We start from the raw sequence: 14567 nt of genomic DNA on the forward strand, positions 1-14567 counted from the left end.
ATGATAGCATCATGCTTATTTCAAATTGCTACCACACATGTTCTTGTAAACCGTACCAAGACAACAAAATTTTATAAAATATTTTGCTGTGCATAAAGTATCTATTGCATCTGCAGAGATTCTGTAACAGTTGTCTGGATAACTGTGGTTTGAAGTAAGTAAACAAAAGTAATTTTTGCAGTATTAAGTGCTACGCGTTTTAAAGGTAGTATATTTTTAATGGTAATTACTGTGATCAAAAGCAGCATTTAGCAGACGCTTTACAAGATCAGCCTTTAAAGTTTGTTTTGTATCTTTTCATTTCCCTCTTTCAATTTGAAAGGCTTTTAGAAATGAGGCAAATCAGTCCTTTAAGATGGTTGCACTAAATTTATAAGCTAATACATTAAAAATGCCAAAATTGAGTCTGAGAAACTAGCCTAAAAATAAGGGGTTTACTAACTTTGGAAGTAAAACCCTGAAAGATTGTAGCAATAAATAGCTTTTGAATGTTTTAGATTCAGCCACCAAAAGCTCTTTAAAAACTGATGCACAAAATTTTCCAGAAACACCACCATACTTTTTGTAAGAAAACGGTACAAATCACTGTACATCAAAGGTTCTTCTCCTGTAAACAATAACTCATCCATCATGCAAATCTGGATGAGGAATCAAAGTCTCCTTAATCTGTCAGGATATAGCACTATACTTAATTTAGATACATTAAACAGATCACAGAATGCTGAAGAATAGAGTTAGAAAGGTCCTCAAGAGGTTGTCCAAATCTAAAATGGAATCAGCTAGAGTTAAGCCATTCTGTTATTAAACTAGTGAAAGCAGCTGGCAAAAAAACACACAGACTTTAAGGCACATAAGCTCTTGAGATCAGATGCTTCTTTAGATCGTAAGAAGGATGGTGTGCTGAAAGCTTGTGCCCATCTTCCAGCTGCATCAGTCGATCTAATAAAATATATTACTTCATTCCACAATTCTTGTCTCGTTTAAGTCTTTAGACCAACACAACCGCAGAAAGACTACCACTAAGCCATCACTGGCAAGTTTACATTCTAAAATCTGTTACATTTGAAGATATCATGCCTCTCTTAAATGTGCTGCAGTTTAACTCTCTTCCCTGTTAAAAAAAGAAAAATCTTCTAATGTCTAATCTACTTCTCTTTTGCTGCTATTTATATCACTTTGTTTTTCCTGCACACACACAGGAATGAAGAGGTTTTTTCCGTGCAGCAATGTTTCACATATGTAAAGATTGGTGTTACACCTTTCCTCAGTTTTCTTTTCAGACTGTACAACTTCAGAACTCTTTTATCTTTTACTCCCAGTCATTTTTAGAACCTCTGCAACCATCCCTCTTGCTGTTCTCAGGACACTCTTCAGGCTGGATTGCGTCTTTGTGGTCAGAATGCTGTGACCAAAATCAGCGGGATACTCATACAAGACCTTACTAGAGCTTTAGCATAAGCTGAAATTATAGCACTTCTTCATGAGGGCTATGTTTAGACATTTAGGGGTAATCTAGGCCAGGACATAGTTAAGAAAGAGGGAAAGGCTAGGTGGCCTTCAGTTCCTCTAAGAGGAGGTGATTTTATCAACTACCTTTTTAGGATATAGGCTGCCAAGTTTCATCTATAACCCCTGCTGTGCCACAACAGATGCTCTTCATAACTTTTAATGTGTTGCAGATATGGTTCCAGATTCTATACCTCATATAAATTTAATATTTGTTATATATCCATCATGCTTTTCTAAATGCAAGTTAAAACCCCTCTGCAAAACTCTTTGCTGTTCCTGTACTGGTTTTGGAGGAAATCTCCCACAGTATCCATTTCTTCTATTGTTTTCTTCCTGAATATAGAATTTCAAGTTCTCTTAGCTGTGGCTGCGGATATCTGAAAGGCAAGGCTTATAAATGAAAAGCTTAAAGGAAACATCATATTAATTGCATTTTCTTCCCATTTGGATGATTTAAGTTACCTAATAAGGTAATTATTTCTATAGAATTGCATGATAATTACAACACAACTATCCAGAGCTTTATTACTCTCACTTGGTGCATGGGATTACTACAGTTAAAACTCTGACAACGCAGAGGCAGCACTTAACAGGGAAAATAACACACTGGCGCCCCTCTGGAGTGTTGCTCACGGTTGGAAATGCAATGCTGGGAAAAAAAACCTGTAAACACCATTTTGCTTTCAATAATTGTAATACTTGACACTAAAAATTTGAAGATTTTGCCATTTACTTATGGTTTGTTCTTTGTCTTGAGTGCAATTCATATTCAAAGTATGGTCCTGTCTTATACTTAGGCTAAAGCTGATATTAAGTGGGAATGTTTTTCTGTACTTTTATCAATAGGCAAAGTTAAATAAGATGTTGTTTTAAAAGTTCAGGGTTTAGCTACTTTGTTGTCATGCTATGGTTTCAGCAGTCCCACATTCTACACGATTTGGACAACTGCATTGTTTTCAGCCAAGGATATCAGTGCCTAAAGGTGCAAGGTTTAAGTAGATATGTATGCTCTTTGACAAGGACTATTCTTATTCCTGTGCTGACCTGTCCGGGGTAACATAAATATTATTTCTGGTAAAACAAATCCATTAAGTTAACAAATGTGAGGTCAATCTCATTGGCAGCAAACTGTATCAGAAATGAATTCATGGCATTTTGCATGTTGTGTTCAAAGCTTTCTATAAGTATGAGCAAATGAAACCTCATGATACCCCAGAGAGCTAAGAAAGTATTATCATTTCCATCTTTGACGCAAAGAAAGTGAAGTGCAGAACAGAAGTTGCTAAAGGCCACACAGTAAATCAGACACAGAATAAGAAACTTGGACTCCTAATTCCCAGCTCTACACTAAGGCTTCCAGATCACACTGGCTTAACACAGATGGAATTTAGATGAACTCTGGTACCTCTATTCCTTAGAGAAATGTAAAAGACTATGCCCCTTGCTACTCAGGGAGTAACAATATGCAGGAAAACCAAGGTACAGAAAGCAGCTTTAAATTCCTTTGAATTCTAATCTATGGGGCAAGAGGCACCTGAAAGGTGGAAAAAATAATAATTTACAAGCATAGATAGGCAAGATAATTTGTTACTTTAGATTTCTCTGTTTATACTTATGTGTTTTGCCTTTTCACCTCATCTGTTCTTTGCAGCATAGCCCATTTTCCCTTCTTTGTAAGGCACACAGCACAAGGGCATCTTAATTAGCACATACTATCATAATCAAGTATCCCAGAAACTTATTCCATAAATGTATAAAAAGAACGAGTTTGTGTAAAAAAGCTTTTCAAGAGAAAGTATTTTGAAAAGCAGTCAGCTTTCTCCCCTGCTCATTGCCCTCTGCTGGGTGCAGTGGTGTTTTCAGTCTGCACAAGCATTGGTAATGTTTTCTTCCAGTGCAACGCTAAACTGAGCTGTGAGAATTTGCTTCAAGTTATTTGAATAGGGCAGAATGGTATAAATGACAGGAAGTTAGTTCAATGTATTCTTTTCAGACTCGATTTCTTTCTGATTCTACTACAGTACAAGGTTATTCAGTAGTCTTAGACAATAGCTTAATTGATATACCAGTGATCTAGCAGATCGAGAAAGATGCTCTAGCCTGTGTTCAAAAATTGTCTTATAGGCATGCAAAATAGTTTGACTATGCCACTGAATATATTATAACTAGTTAAGTCTCACAACACAAGAATTTTGTATACTTTCCACTCTTTCTCCTTGCGAATACATTTTCACCTCCAGCAGTTCTATAGAGAAGTGGAGGCACTCAACTCCCGTATAAACCCTAAAGAAACATCCTAGAGAAAGGAAGCTACATGGAGTGGGAAATGCCATCTACCTACCCAGAGCAAAAGAGCAGAGCTGTGGCTTTCCACTCAGCTTGGAAAAGAGAAGAAAGAATGAGAAAGGTAGTAAAGATTCCTAACCAGGAGTGTGTTTTACCAAAAAATCATAAAATAGATAATGCCAGCATCAGCCTTCCTAAAAAAACTGCAAGACAACACAGAGTTAACAGGATACCAGTTTAGTAAGGGCACAATGTAGTGCACCAAACTGGGTTCTTCAGACCTCCATCGAAAATCTATGAAATAGCAAAAATAACTCTGAATAAAACCTGTTTAACATTATATGCAAATCTTTAATACAAATTTTGATGTTCCCAGCTATAAATGAGAATGAGGAAGAAAGTGGAGAAAATGGTATTAACAAAGGCATTGAAGAAAAGAGAATCAAAATTAAAAAAAAAAAAAAAAACAAAACAAAAAAAAAAAGGTGGGACAGAAATGTAACTCAAGATGTGCTCTTACTGTGCAGTTTTCCTGGCTGCCAGAACTCTACTGGAACCCAATTACCTGCCCAATGTATTTTATTATTTTCCCTATTTTTGCTTTTATTTTATAAAACCACTCAAAGTTACAGTTAATAATTGCAAATGAAAGCATGCAGGCCCGCTTTCACAAAGAGCAGCTATTTTTCTAACGGTTATTGAGTAATCCGGCTCTCACAACTCCTTCATCTCACCCCTGGTGCTTGCATTTTCTTCCGCCAGAATCGAGAAGAGCTTCAAGCAAAACGATAGTTGTTCCAAGCTCTGCCACACAGCGTCAGTGGAGGCTCGGAAACCAGCTTGAATTGCCAGGCTGACTGCTCGGGAAAACTCCCGGAGACTTTCCCCAAGCCAGGACAGGTCTGCGATTATGAAGCCTGTTTCAGAACCCATCCTCCAAAAGTTCACCATCTCCCACCCCCAAAAAAGTCCCCCAGGCAACCCTCAGCAAGGAATAAACGTAACAAACCCAAATCAAAGATAAGATTTAAGACAGGTGCTACTAAAGGCTATCAAGAAAGCTTCATATACCTCATAATATTCCTGAAGACAAAACCCCCCTTCTTTTATATGACAGTATAGCGAGTTTGGTGCTTTTCATGTACAAATATAATCCCTGTTGGTTTAGTGTCCTGAGGCATTTTAGAGGCTGTAATGGCATTTATTCAATTAGCATAGCCCATTGTATCTCAAGCTGAATGGGAAAACAATACAAAGGCTCCAGCTGGTATAAAATGCAGCTGGCTGCCTCCTGGAAGATTTATGCTGTCTTGAGCATATTAAACATTGTGCTGCAGTCCTTCTGCTGGTGGGCTGCTGGTTCAGCTGGCAATTTGTTTTCTATATGTCAACCTTAAATCATTTCCCTAACACTCCAGAAGTCTTGTCAATCTCGTATTCAATGGGTTATCTTCTAGTGTAACTTCTTGGCCAAAATTGAAACATCATTTCCATAACCAGCAATACCTGAGATTTATTTATATAAATGAATGACTCTACCTCTTATCTCATTTCTGGTGAACAATAAATCCCAGGTGGATGTAAACAAAGAATTATCATTTTTCATACTAAACTTCAATGATTTTATTTTGCTTTGGTATCACACTCGATGGACTAAAATATCATAATATGGCCAACCAGCAGTCATTTGGAAGAGATGTAGTGACTATAAGCACTGGTCATCAACATTTCCAAATGCATGAGGCAGAAAGGTTCTAAAGAGCTCTCTACTCCTTTGCAATATCTTACTATCAGTGATAAAAAGATGTATTAAACAGATCTGAGTTACAGATTACTTATTCTCTACCTCCTACCCCCACAAAAAAAATTGTTTCCACCTGGCAATTAATTGGTTCTCCATATGACATTTTCCCCCCTTGTTCTTTTCTGGTGATGACATTACCTACTGCAAATGAAGGTCTGGGTGGTGGGGTGGTGAGATACACAACCCTGTTGAAAGAAAGGCTGAGTAGATAGGCTACCAAATGGGATCCTGGAGAGCTAGACTCCCTGCGGAAAGACTGAATCAATGCATACTGTTGGAAGGAAAAATGCTCTCATTGAAACTACATTCATTATGAACGATTCCCAATCGAGGATTCTTCTGCTTTAACTTAGGAGTTTAAAAATTCAGTGCCTAAGAGTAAGCTTATTTGTTTTAGGAAGGCTTTCCATAAGTCTTTCAATAACTTTATTGATGATCTTGATTAAGGCATGAGAAGCACTTTAACTAAATTGCAGTGGAAATTTAATTAGGGTTTTTTGAATCCAGCAGCGACAACAACAGGTCTAAAACAAAGTGATACCTTCTGTCAATAGGAAGATGGTATCTACTTCCTAGGCTGTCCATCTCTTACTATTAAGCTGTAGACCTACCTGTTACTTCATTTTTTACAAACTAATCTTATCTGAAAAAAAATGGAGTTCAACGTAAGACCAGGTTTATGTTGAAAAAGTAATAGAAAGAATGACAGAAAGAAAAGACACTTTTAATACAATGCTTATTATAAAGAAAATACTGAAAAAAACCCTGCAGCTGGTAAGAATGCCCAGCAGATAAGAATTGTCCTTGAATAGTGATGCAACAGCTGCAAAGATGGACAATATTCTGCACTGCATACACAAACAAATTACATAGCCTGCCAGTGAGGTGATAAGCTCCTCATCAACAGGACACAGTAGGCATGTCAACAGATTTGAAGAAAATCACAGAAGCATGACAAAAGGAGCAGGTAGTTAGGTCATGCTCCCTATGTAGCACACATAAAAAAGTATGTATGTGTAGGTTCGCTTTTTTCTAGTAAAACTCTAGGAAAATACTGAAACTGTAAGAAATATAGCTGAATGATATTGAGCATATGAAATCTTAAAGTATTTTGTTGAATATCCAGATTCATTGAAATGTCCTAATGGAGAACTGTCTCTCATAAATGACAATGAGAGTCTACATAAAAAAAAACCCAGATAGCAACTAGTTTGCTTTCAGCAATGTATTTTCTGTTATGTTTTCTAGCTACCAAGTGCTGTATTGTACTCAGGCTTTTAAAAGGACATATGAGATGGGGGTTGGGGGTTATTCATGTTCTCCAGCCCACTTCTACATTTTATGTACTGCCTTATTATTATGGCACTAGAGAAGAATACAAGAACTAAATTCTGCTTGCTGGAAGCTTATTTCTACAAATCACAACGGGAGTAATAGCACAACCATCCAATTGGCATAAGATTAATTTTCTAACTCTGTCACATGATGTAATCTTAGGCAATTAACAATCTAACAGCAATAGCAGTTACTACCAGATGATCAGCTATGCTTTAAAAACAGACTGCCCAAAATGCCTGGTGTGGTCAGCTCTGGAGGAAGTAAAAGGTAGCATCACACAGTTTTCTTGAGGTAACTGTACTGACTAACACAGACAGATTTGTTTTAAATTGTCCCACCACAGACACACACACACAAATCATTACAGGTATTAACTGGCAACCCCGGTTATCTCTGCAGAGCTGGCCATACTGAATGACCAGGTATTTCATAATCATGTTCAATATCCTTATTTTTTCTATAAAAAACCCTACAAAATCCTTACACACACGTCATGTTAGAGATGGAAGGACCATAAATACAGATGTCACACCGCACATGACACTACAATAAAGATTTCACACTTCACTAGGACTCCATTTAAACCTGTGTGACTCATTAAAATCAAAGTGTGTTTCACAGCTGAAATGCTGTGCAACTTTGAAACAATATGCTTCAAAAAGCATCTGTCAGTCAGTGTAAAATGAAGGTACATTAGGAAAAATCTTTCCATGTCCATGTCTGTTTCTAATGTAGATGTAAGAATGCCTTTTCTTTAGGCTATACAAAGAAAATACAATTTACTATGCTAGTGAGATGCTATAGCAAATATCTTGCATAGCATACAACTTCTGAATCCATATAATGAATCTACATTGCTGATATAAAATTCCCCAAATTTGGCTAAAATCCTTGCAGTCTTACTGTGCTGAGAATCAGGAGACAGAGCACAGTTCTGTTAGGGCTGAGTGCGCCCCCAGGCTCTGCAGCTTCTGTCCCCTGCCCAGGGTCTAGCTGCTGGCACTGGAGGCCAGCTCTGGTATGGGGCAGCATGTAAGCTGGAATCAGGCTGCTGGGAATAGAGCTTTTGGAGAAAGATGAGAGACACCTCTTTTGGGGGTCACCTCTGCCTGGGAGCTGCATTTAAGCTCAGGCTCTCACACTTAGCTCAAGCAAAGGCCAAGCTGCAAGTATGCATATGCCTTGCTGATACTGATTGTAATCCTCACTCACTGACTTGATTTTCTGACAATCTCAGACCTGCTTCACCACTATGGACTTGTCTGGCAATTGCTGGGAGGTGACTGAACCCTGGTAAACATCACCAGACCTACCATGCTCTCAGGGACTGTGGGACTGTGTTGGTGAGTACAATGCCTTGTCAATCTTGCTGCTGCCCTCAGCTCCTGGCTCTCCTTCCCCTGGGGAACAGTCCATTCTAGCTCTTCTCTGACAAATTCCACTTGTGAGACGTATAGTAAGCAAATCAGCTGCTAATGTCAAAAAGAAAAAAAAAAAAGGTTTCACTTAACATGCAACACAGATAACAAACAACACTTTAGAAACAAAGAAGCATTCTAAAAACTTCCCATTTTTGGAAAGAGAGTGAATTAAAGCACGAAGTGACAACAGCTTTCATTTTATTTGGTAATACCCCAAAGACTGTCTGAAGAGTACTTCGCTGACCTAAGGGAAAGAAGTGTTAGTCTCTGCTCAGCTATTGGCAGACAGGGCTTTATTGTTTTTTGGTCTTGGAGTTGTGCAGCTGCTGAATAGCTCTGCTGAGTTACTTTCCTTCTTTCATAGATAGATGATTCTTTCCAAATATATCCTGCCACCATCAAGGATACACCTGTTTTGGGTCTAAATAGCAGAGCTGGTCTTCAGAACTATCAGTCTAACAGCTTTGATAATGTATAAAATTAAATGGGATAACTTCTTTAAAAGTTTCACGTTTAGGAGTACATCTTGAAAGTAAAATGAAACAAAACCAAAACCAGCAACAGTAAAGTTTGCTATTTGCTCCTAGATAATATATCAAATACATACTGGTGTGCTTTCCCTTGCCCCCCACCCCCACCCCATAACATTCTGCATTGCAGGGGAATTCTGACTAACTGATGACAGTACTTCTGCAGGAGCTGCCTAATAGTCAGCCTTTAAGTCAAAGTTTATGATAGATCAGATGAGAGATATTTTATCAGCAGTGCTATCGAAGAAGAAAGGAAGAAAACTGGATGGCAGAGGAGTCCTAAATTCTTAGTTTCCAAAATGCACATGTAGCATCAGAAGTAGGAAAAATAACACAATCACAACTAGTAAACAAGAGTATGAGACTCCATATGGAAAGGAATATATTTTTCTCTTTCAATACTTTTTAATGGGTTTTGACCCCTCAGACCAAGCACTTTTCCACTTGTTCAGATTCCAGTCCTCCTCCTTTACCATCAAATGAGCTCACAGCAGAACTATTATCCTTTGGAATGATGTTAGAATACAAGTAGCCAAACTGCTGATTATTTTACTCTGACTGAAAAAAATACTATCCAAGGATGTTCTTTTTTGTTCGACTATAAGGGCAGCCTCCAGGCAGATGCAACTGTCCTTTCTTTTAGAAGAACTCAAATGGAAGTCAACAGAATTTGTATTAGCATTCATGACATCAAACTTCTCTTGCAGCTCACCTTCCGTCTTGGGCATTGCCCTTTTTCAGATTTGGGTTCAACAGGACCACACAATTTACACTGGGCAGAATTGCTTTTTGACATAAGGAATGGTAAAGGAAAGTAGAGCTGTCCCCTCTCTGGACTCTCTGGTCAGAAAGCATATAAAGTGGAACTAGTTATGCATCTGGAGATAAGAATGTAGAAAGAAGAGGGCATAATTTCAAATCAACTTCAGTTTTAATGCTTTTCTACTTTCTATGTCTCTCACAAGGATGTGCGTGACTCTTGCCAGTAATCTCCATATTATGGAAACACTAATGTACTTCAGTTGATACTTGATTTCTTATATAAATCGAGCTCATACATTCTATATCTTAGGTAGATGAAATGCATAAATGTTGTATAATTTCCTATGTGGTATCTTTTTAAAAATGATAAAGCCACTCTTGTTATTATTCATCCAACAGATAATGGTGGTTCTCATGCTGATATTACAAAATTAAAGCCCTTTCAGTGCCAGATTCCCCAAGTAATCTGGATATAAATGTAATTCAATGAAACATGCCTCATCTATGGCAATCAGATAGGATTCATGATGATGATGGCATGATTTAAGAGAATAGATGACTCCTCATCCGATTCTACCAACACATGCATCTACGGCTAGACCTCAGTATTCACCAGACACCTTTAAAATGATAATAAAGCAGCATTTGAGACAGTTGCCTATTGATAGGTATTCACCAGAACTCTGGTGTTAGAACTATACACAAACCTTTTATTTTCCAGCCCTAAAAAAATGAAACTACAATAAGTAAAAATCAAATGATGCTGTTGAGCTCTATGAGTCAGGCTATGAACTCTTTGAGGAAAGGACCAAAGTTAGGTTTTGTACAGATCTCAGCATGACGAGCAGTTACTATAAAATAGATAATAAATAGTAGAGCTATCCTGAAAGGAGTAACTCTGTATCAATTAAATTTGGTTTCATTCTGAGTTGGAAAGAAAAGCAAGTGTCACCAAGTTGCATGAGTAAAGAAAGTTTCTAAAATATCTCACTGATGTCCTGCATGGTTTCTTAGCCTTGGAAGCCAGCAGTGCTGAGGACTTTCAAGCTGGGTGCTGGCAGGTTGCGTGTTCTAAGTATCTCAGCTCCTGCCAGCTCTGGGGAGGGATGCCAAGAGGCCCAGGAGCCCAGCTGGTGGGACAGCAGAAGCCTGCTTGTTCTGCCTTCAGTCTTTGATCCAACCAAATGATCTCTGCTGTACATTTTGATTTTGATGAACACATTTCCTGAAGGAAACCATTTCATTAGGAAAGTTCTGACCCATGCAAATGAATAACTTAAATGAGGACTATTCCCATTCTTTACCTGTATAAATAGAGTTAAATGTATGTAGTTGTACATTACTTATTAATCCCTTGTGGTCTTATGCCAGTTATTAATTGCTGCAACTGATTACTGTGGAATGAAGAAGTCAGTAACCAGATACCTCTGTACATCCTAAAAATATCTTTCCTTCTTTATCTAGTTTTCTATTTTCAATCAATGTTCTCAATGCAAAGTTTTCAGATAAAGTCAAACACAGTCAACATACATTCTCCACTAAGAAGCCCTGTTTTGCACTAGGTGTGCAAAGTTGCAAGAGTTTCATTGCTCTGCAGGGGTAAAGAAATCTTGTGGTGCAAAACAGAGAGTCCTTACACTCAGCACCTATTCTGCTTCTAGTGATAAATAGCAACTTGAGTGCAGAACAAAACCTGACAAAGCATACTGATGTTATCACCCAGATTTCAGATTCTCTGATTGTTCATGTAAATATGTCCTAAAAATGTCTTAAACCCTGTTTCTTCTCAGTGTCTTGCACTGGCATCTCTAGTGACCAGCTAATGTGGGCACACATGAGAGTCATTGACATGGAGCACTCAAATGCAATAATGAAACTTCCATTCAAATGCAGAGGCTTGCTAATGGTTTTCATTTTGACTGGTTTGTGCAGCAGCTTGGACAGTGTGTGTCAACTCTGCTAATTAAACTGAAAGCTAAATAGCAATGCAGACCTTGTTATGTGCTACTATAAGTAGAATTCCTGCTGTGCAGCTCACTCAAGAGCCCAGTAGATGTCAATCAAATTCAAGCTTCTGATTCTACCCTTGGTTGTTAATTAACTGTCAGAATGCTTCAGTCTATTACTAATATCTGAGGGATGTGCTGTGCCTTCCACTTGTACAGATGTTATTGCTGGGACACAATGAGTCTCTTAATCCCATGTGAATGCACAAATCAAAAGAAGAGGTAGAAATATAATTTTCAGTACCATATAGGGAAGGGAAGGGTCTTTCCTGATTACTTAATTACTATTTGAATAGGACATGGAAAAAATAGAACAAAAGCATTGACTTCACATGCCACATGAGGCCAGCAGCACTCGTCAAACGTAAGCAGAGGAACACACTCCATCATTAAGGATGATACCATAAAGCACTATTACCCACTAAACTCTCTTTAGAATCACTTCTGCTCTGCTTCGAGAAGGTGCATGACTAAATCCCAGATTAACCTTGAATATGCATTTTTCAAGCAGGAGAAATCAACTTCTCAGAGACTTCAACCTGTGCACTGTTCTGTATCAGATTTTCACTTGCAGTCAAGGTTTCACAAAAATGTCTTCGGAAGGAGCATTAGACCACATCCATTTCTCTCCTCAAAATCATGTGAGCCTGCATCAGTGCAGTATGAGCTTTCCTGCATAAAGATGAGACAGTGTTCAGCTAAGGAGCACCTGTACCTGGCAGATCCCACGAACAATTTGCCCTTAAACAGAAGCATCAGTTTATCTGGGTGAGGTCCTTGTAATGCACAAAGACAGTTTAAAAAGCAAACTGCTTGAGCAGAAGCAGAACAATAAAAGGAAAGGCGGGTGGACAGCAAAATGCCAGCTTCCATCCCAAGCAAAAAGATATCGTACACAAATGTCAGGGAGGAACAGCTCCACATCAGCACGGATACAAGCTCTATTTGCAAGTGCACAGAGGGGAAAGCTTTTCTCGTCCTGGCTTCTGGGGGGGGGGGGGGGGGGGAAGTGTAAACAGGGTGACAGTTCCTATAGCTGAAGATTTGACCTTGAATCTTTAAAAGCGAGAGGACAGCTTTTTTATTGAACGGGTGGAGGCAAATACAGGTAGCTCTCCTAAAACAGTCTTTGCTCAAAACCAGAGCGAAGGACAGTTTTCTTCCTAAAGTACAGCCTCTTTGCCCGAGCTCCCATTATCTTTACACCGCCTGTCAACCTGGCTGCTCAACCGAGCAAACATGCTCAGGCTTCTGAATAGCTCTAACATAATCTCTTTGGCTGAAAATTCACTGGTTTCGCCAACATGCATACTGGATGTTTACAGGCAGTTAGCGCACCATTCCAGAAAAAAAATAAATAATAGTATCACCAGTCCGTTGAAAGAAAAAAAAATTTAAAAAACCTTGCAAAATTTTGCCTTTGGCTGCAGTCTTATTTGCATTTTGCCTCGGGGAGGCTGGAGAGCTTGCACATGACAGCACTGACGCGCATAAACGCTTCTGAAAAACATGAATGAAAGACCCGTATGGCGGGGCCGGGCGCGCTGCCGCGCTGCGCCGTTCATGAAAACGCCACTGATGGGAATGAATGCAAATGGCCGTGGCTCCAGCCGAGGGGGTTCTCACGGCGCAACCGGCTGCCGGCGGTCACACCGCCTTCGTGCTCATTCATAAACGCACAACTGACGAGGACCAGCGCCTGCTCCGCTCACCTGGCCGCCGGCGAACGCGAAGGGCACGGCCGAGGGAGGGAGCAGGGGCCGCCGCGGGCGCGGTCCCCGTGGACACGCGTGTGCGGCCACCCCGCAGCCAGCGGCCGGGCCGGGCCGCCGCGCTCCGCTCCCCGGCGCCTCCTCCCACCGCGGGGAGGCGATCCCCGGGACGCGGGGCCGCGCTCGGCGGAGGGGCGAAGGGGAGCGGCTCCCCTCGGGAGGGAGAGAGGCAGGGCGGGCCGGGGCGAGGCGGGCTCCCGGCGGCCAGACCCCGCTCGTCGCTCCCGCACACCGCCCCCGCCTGCTGCAGTAACCGCTCCCGCACACCGCCGCCCCTGCCCTCGGCCCTCCGCCGCGCTCCCCCTCGCCGCGCGAGGGTCGCCCGCCGCCGCTCCCGCCAGGCAGCCCCACCCCCGCCCGCCGCCTCTTTCACGGATGAATGGGAGCGGGGCGGGGGCGGGCTCCCGGGCGCCGCCTCCCCTCGCTCCCTCAATGGGAGCCGGCAGGGCGCCGCCCCAGCCCCGGCCCCGGCCCCGGCCCCGGCCCCGGCCCCGGCCCCGGCCCCGGCCCCGCGCCGCTCCGCGCGCCTCGCCAGCGCGGCCGTTACGCCGCCGAGGCGCGAGCTGCGCACCGCGCGCCTGCCCCGCGCCGCCGGCTGCTGCGGGGAGCGACCGCCGGTGCCCCGCGCGGGGAGGGCGCCGTCCCGCGTCCGTTACCCCGCGCCCCGCCCGCGCCCCCATCTCCGTCCCTCGGGAAGGGCCGCGCGGTTGCTGCTCCCAGCGCGGCGCCGGGCTCCACCGGGCGGGCTGGGGCTGCGAGAGCGGGCAGCAGCCCCCCGGGCGGGCTGGGAGGCGGAGGCGCCGGCGGGGCGCGTTCAGCACCCCGGCCTGGCGGACAGGGACGGGAGCCGCCGGCAGAGCCCGGCCCCCCGCCGCCGGCCGCCGCCGGTGCGCTCCGCCGGCCCCGCTCCGCCGGCCCGACCCAGCGGCGAGCGTCCGCCGCCGCAGCCCCTCGCCAGCGCAGGGGGAGCGGTACCCAACAGCCCCTCCCGCGCCCCGCGCGGTATTAACTGTCCCCCGCGGCTAGGGACACCCACCGTTCCAGCGGGAGAAGCGAAACCCACTCCCCGTTTGCAGCCGCCATCCGTGCAAACCCCACCTCGGCAAGGGGGAACGGGAAGTTTGGGGGGCGCGACTCAC

General features: G+C 42.5%; 1 protein-coding gene across 2 annotated transcripts in view; it reads right to left on the bottom strand.

Moving 5' to 3' along the window:
• HCRTR2 (hypocretin receptor 2) overlaps positions 1-14567 on the bottom strand; it is a 68838-nt gene that overhangs the window by 24666 nt on the left and 29605 nt on the right. The window lies entirely within an intron of this gene.

Source organism: Falco punctatus (assembly GCF_963210335.1).
Source record: "Falco punctatus genome assembly, chromosome: 5".
In the NCBI taxonomy this organism is placed as follows: Eukaryota; Metazoa; Chordata; class Aves; order Falconiformes; family Falconidae; genus Falco; species Falco punctatus.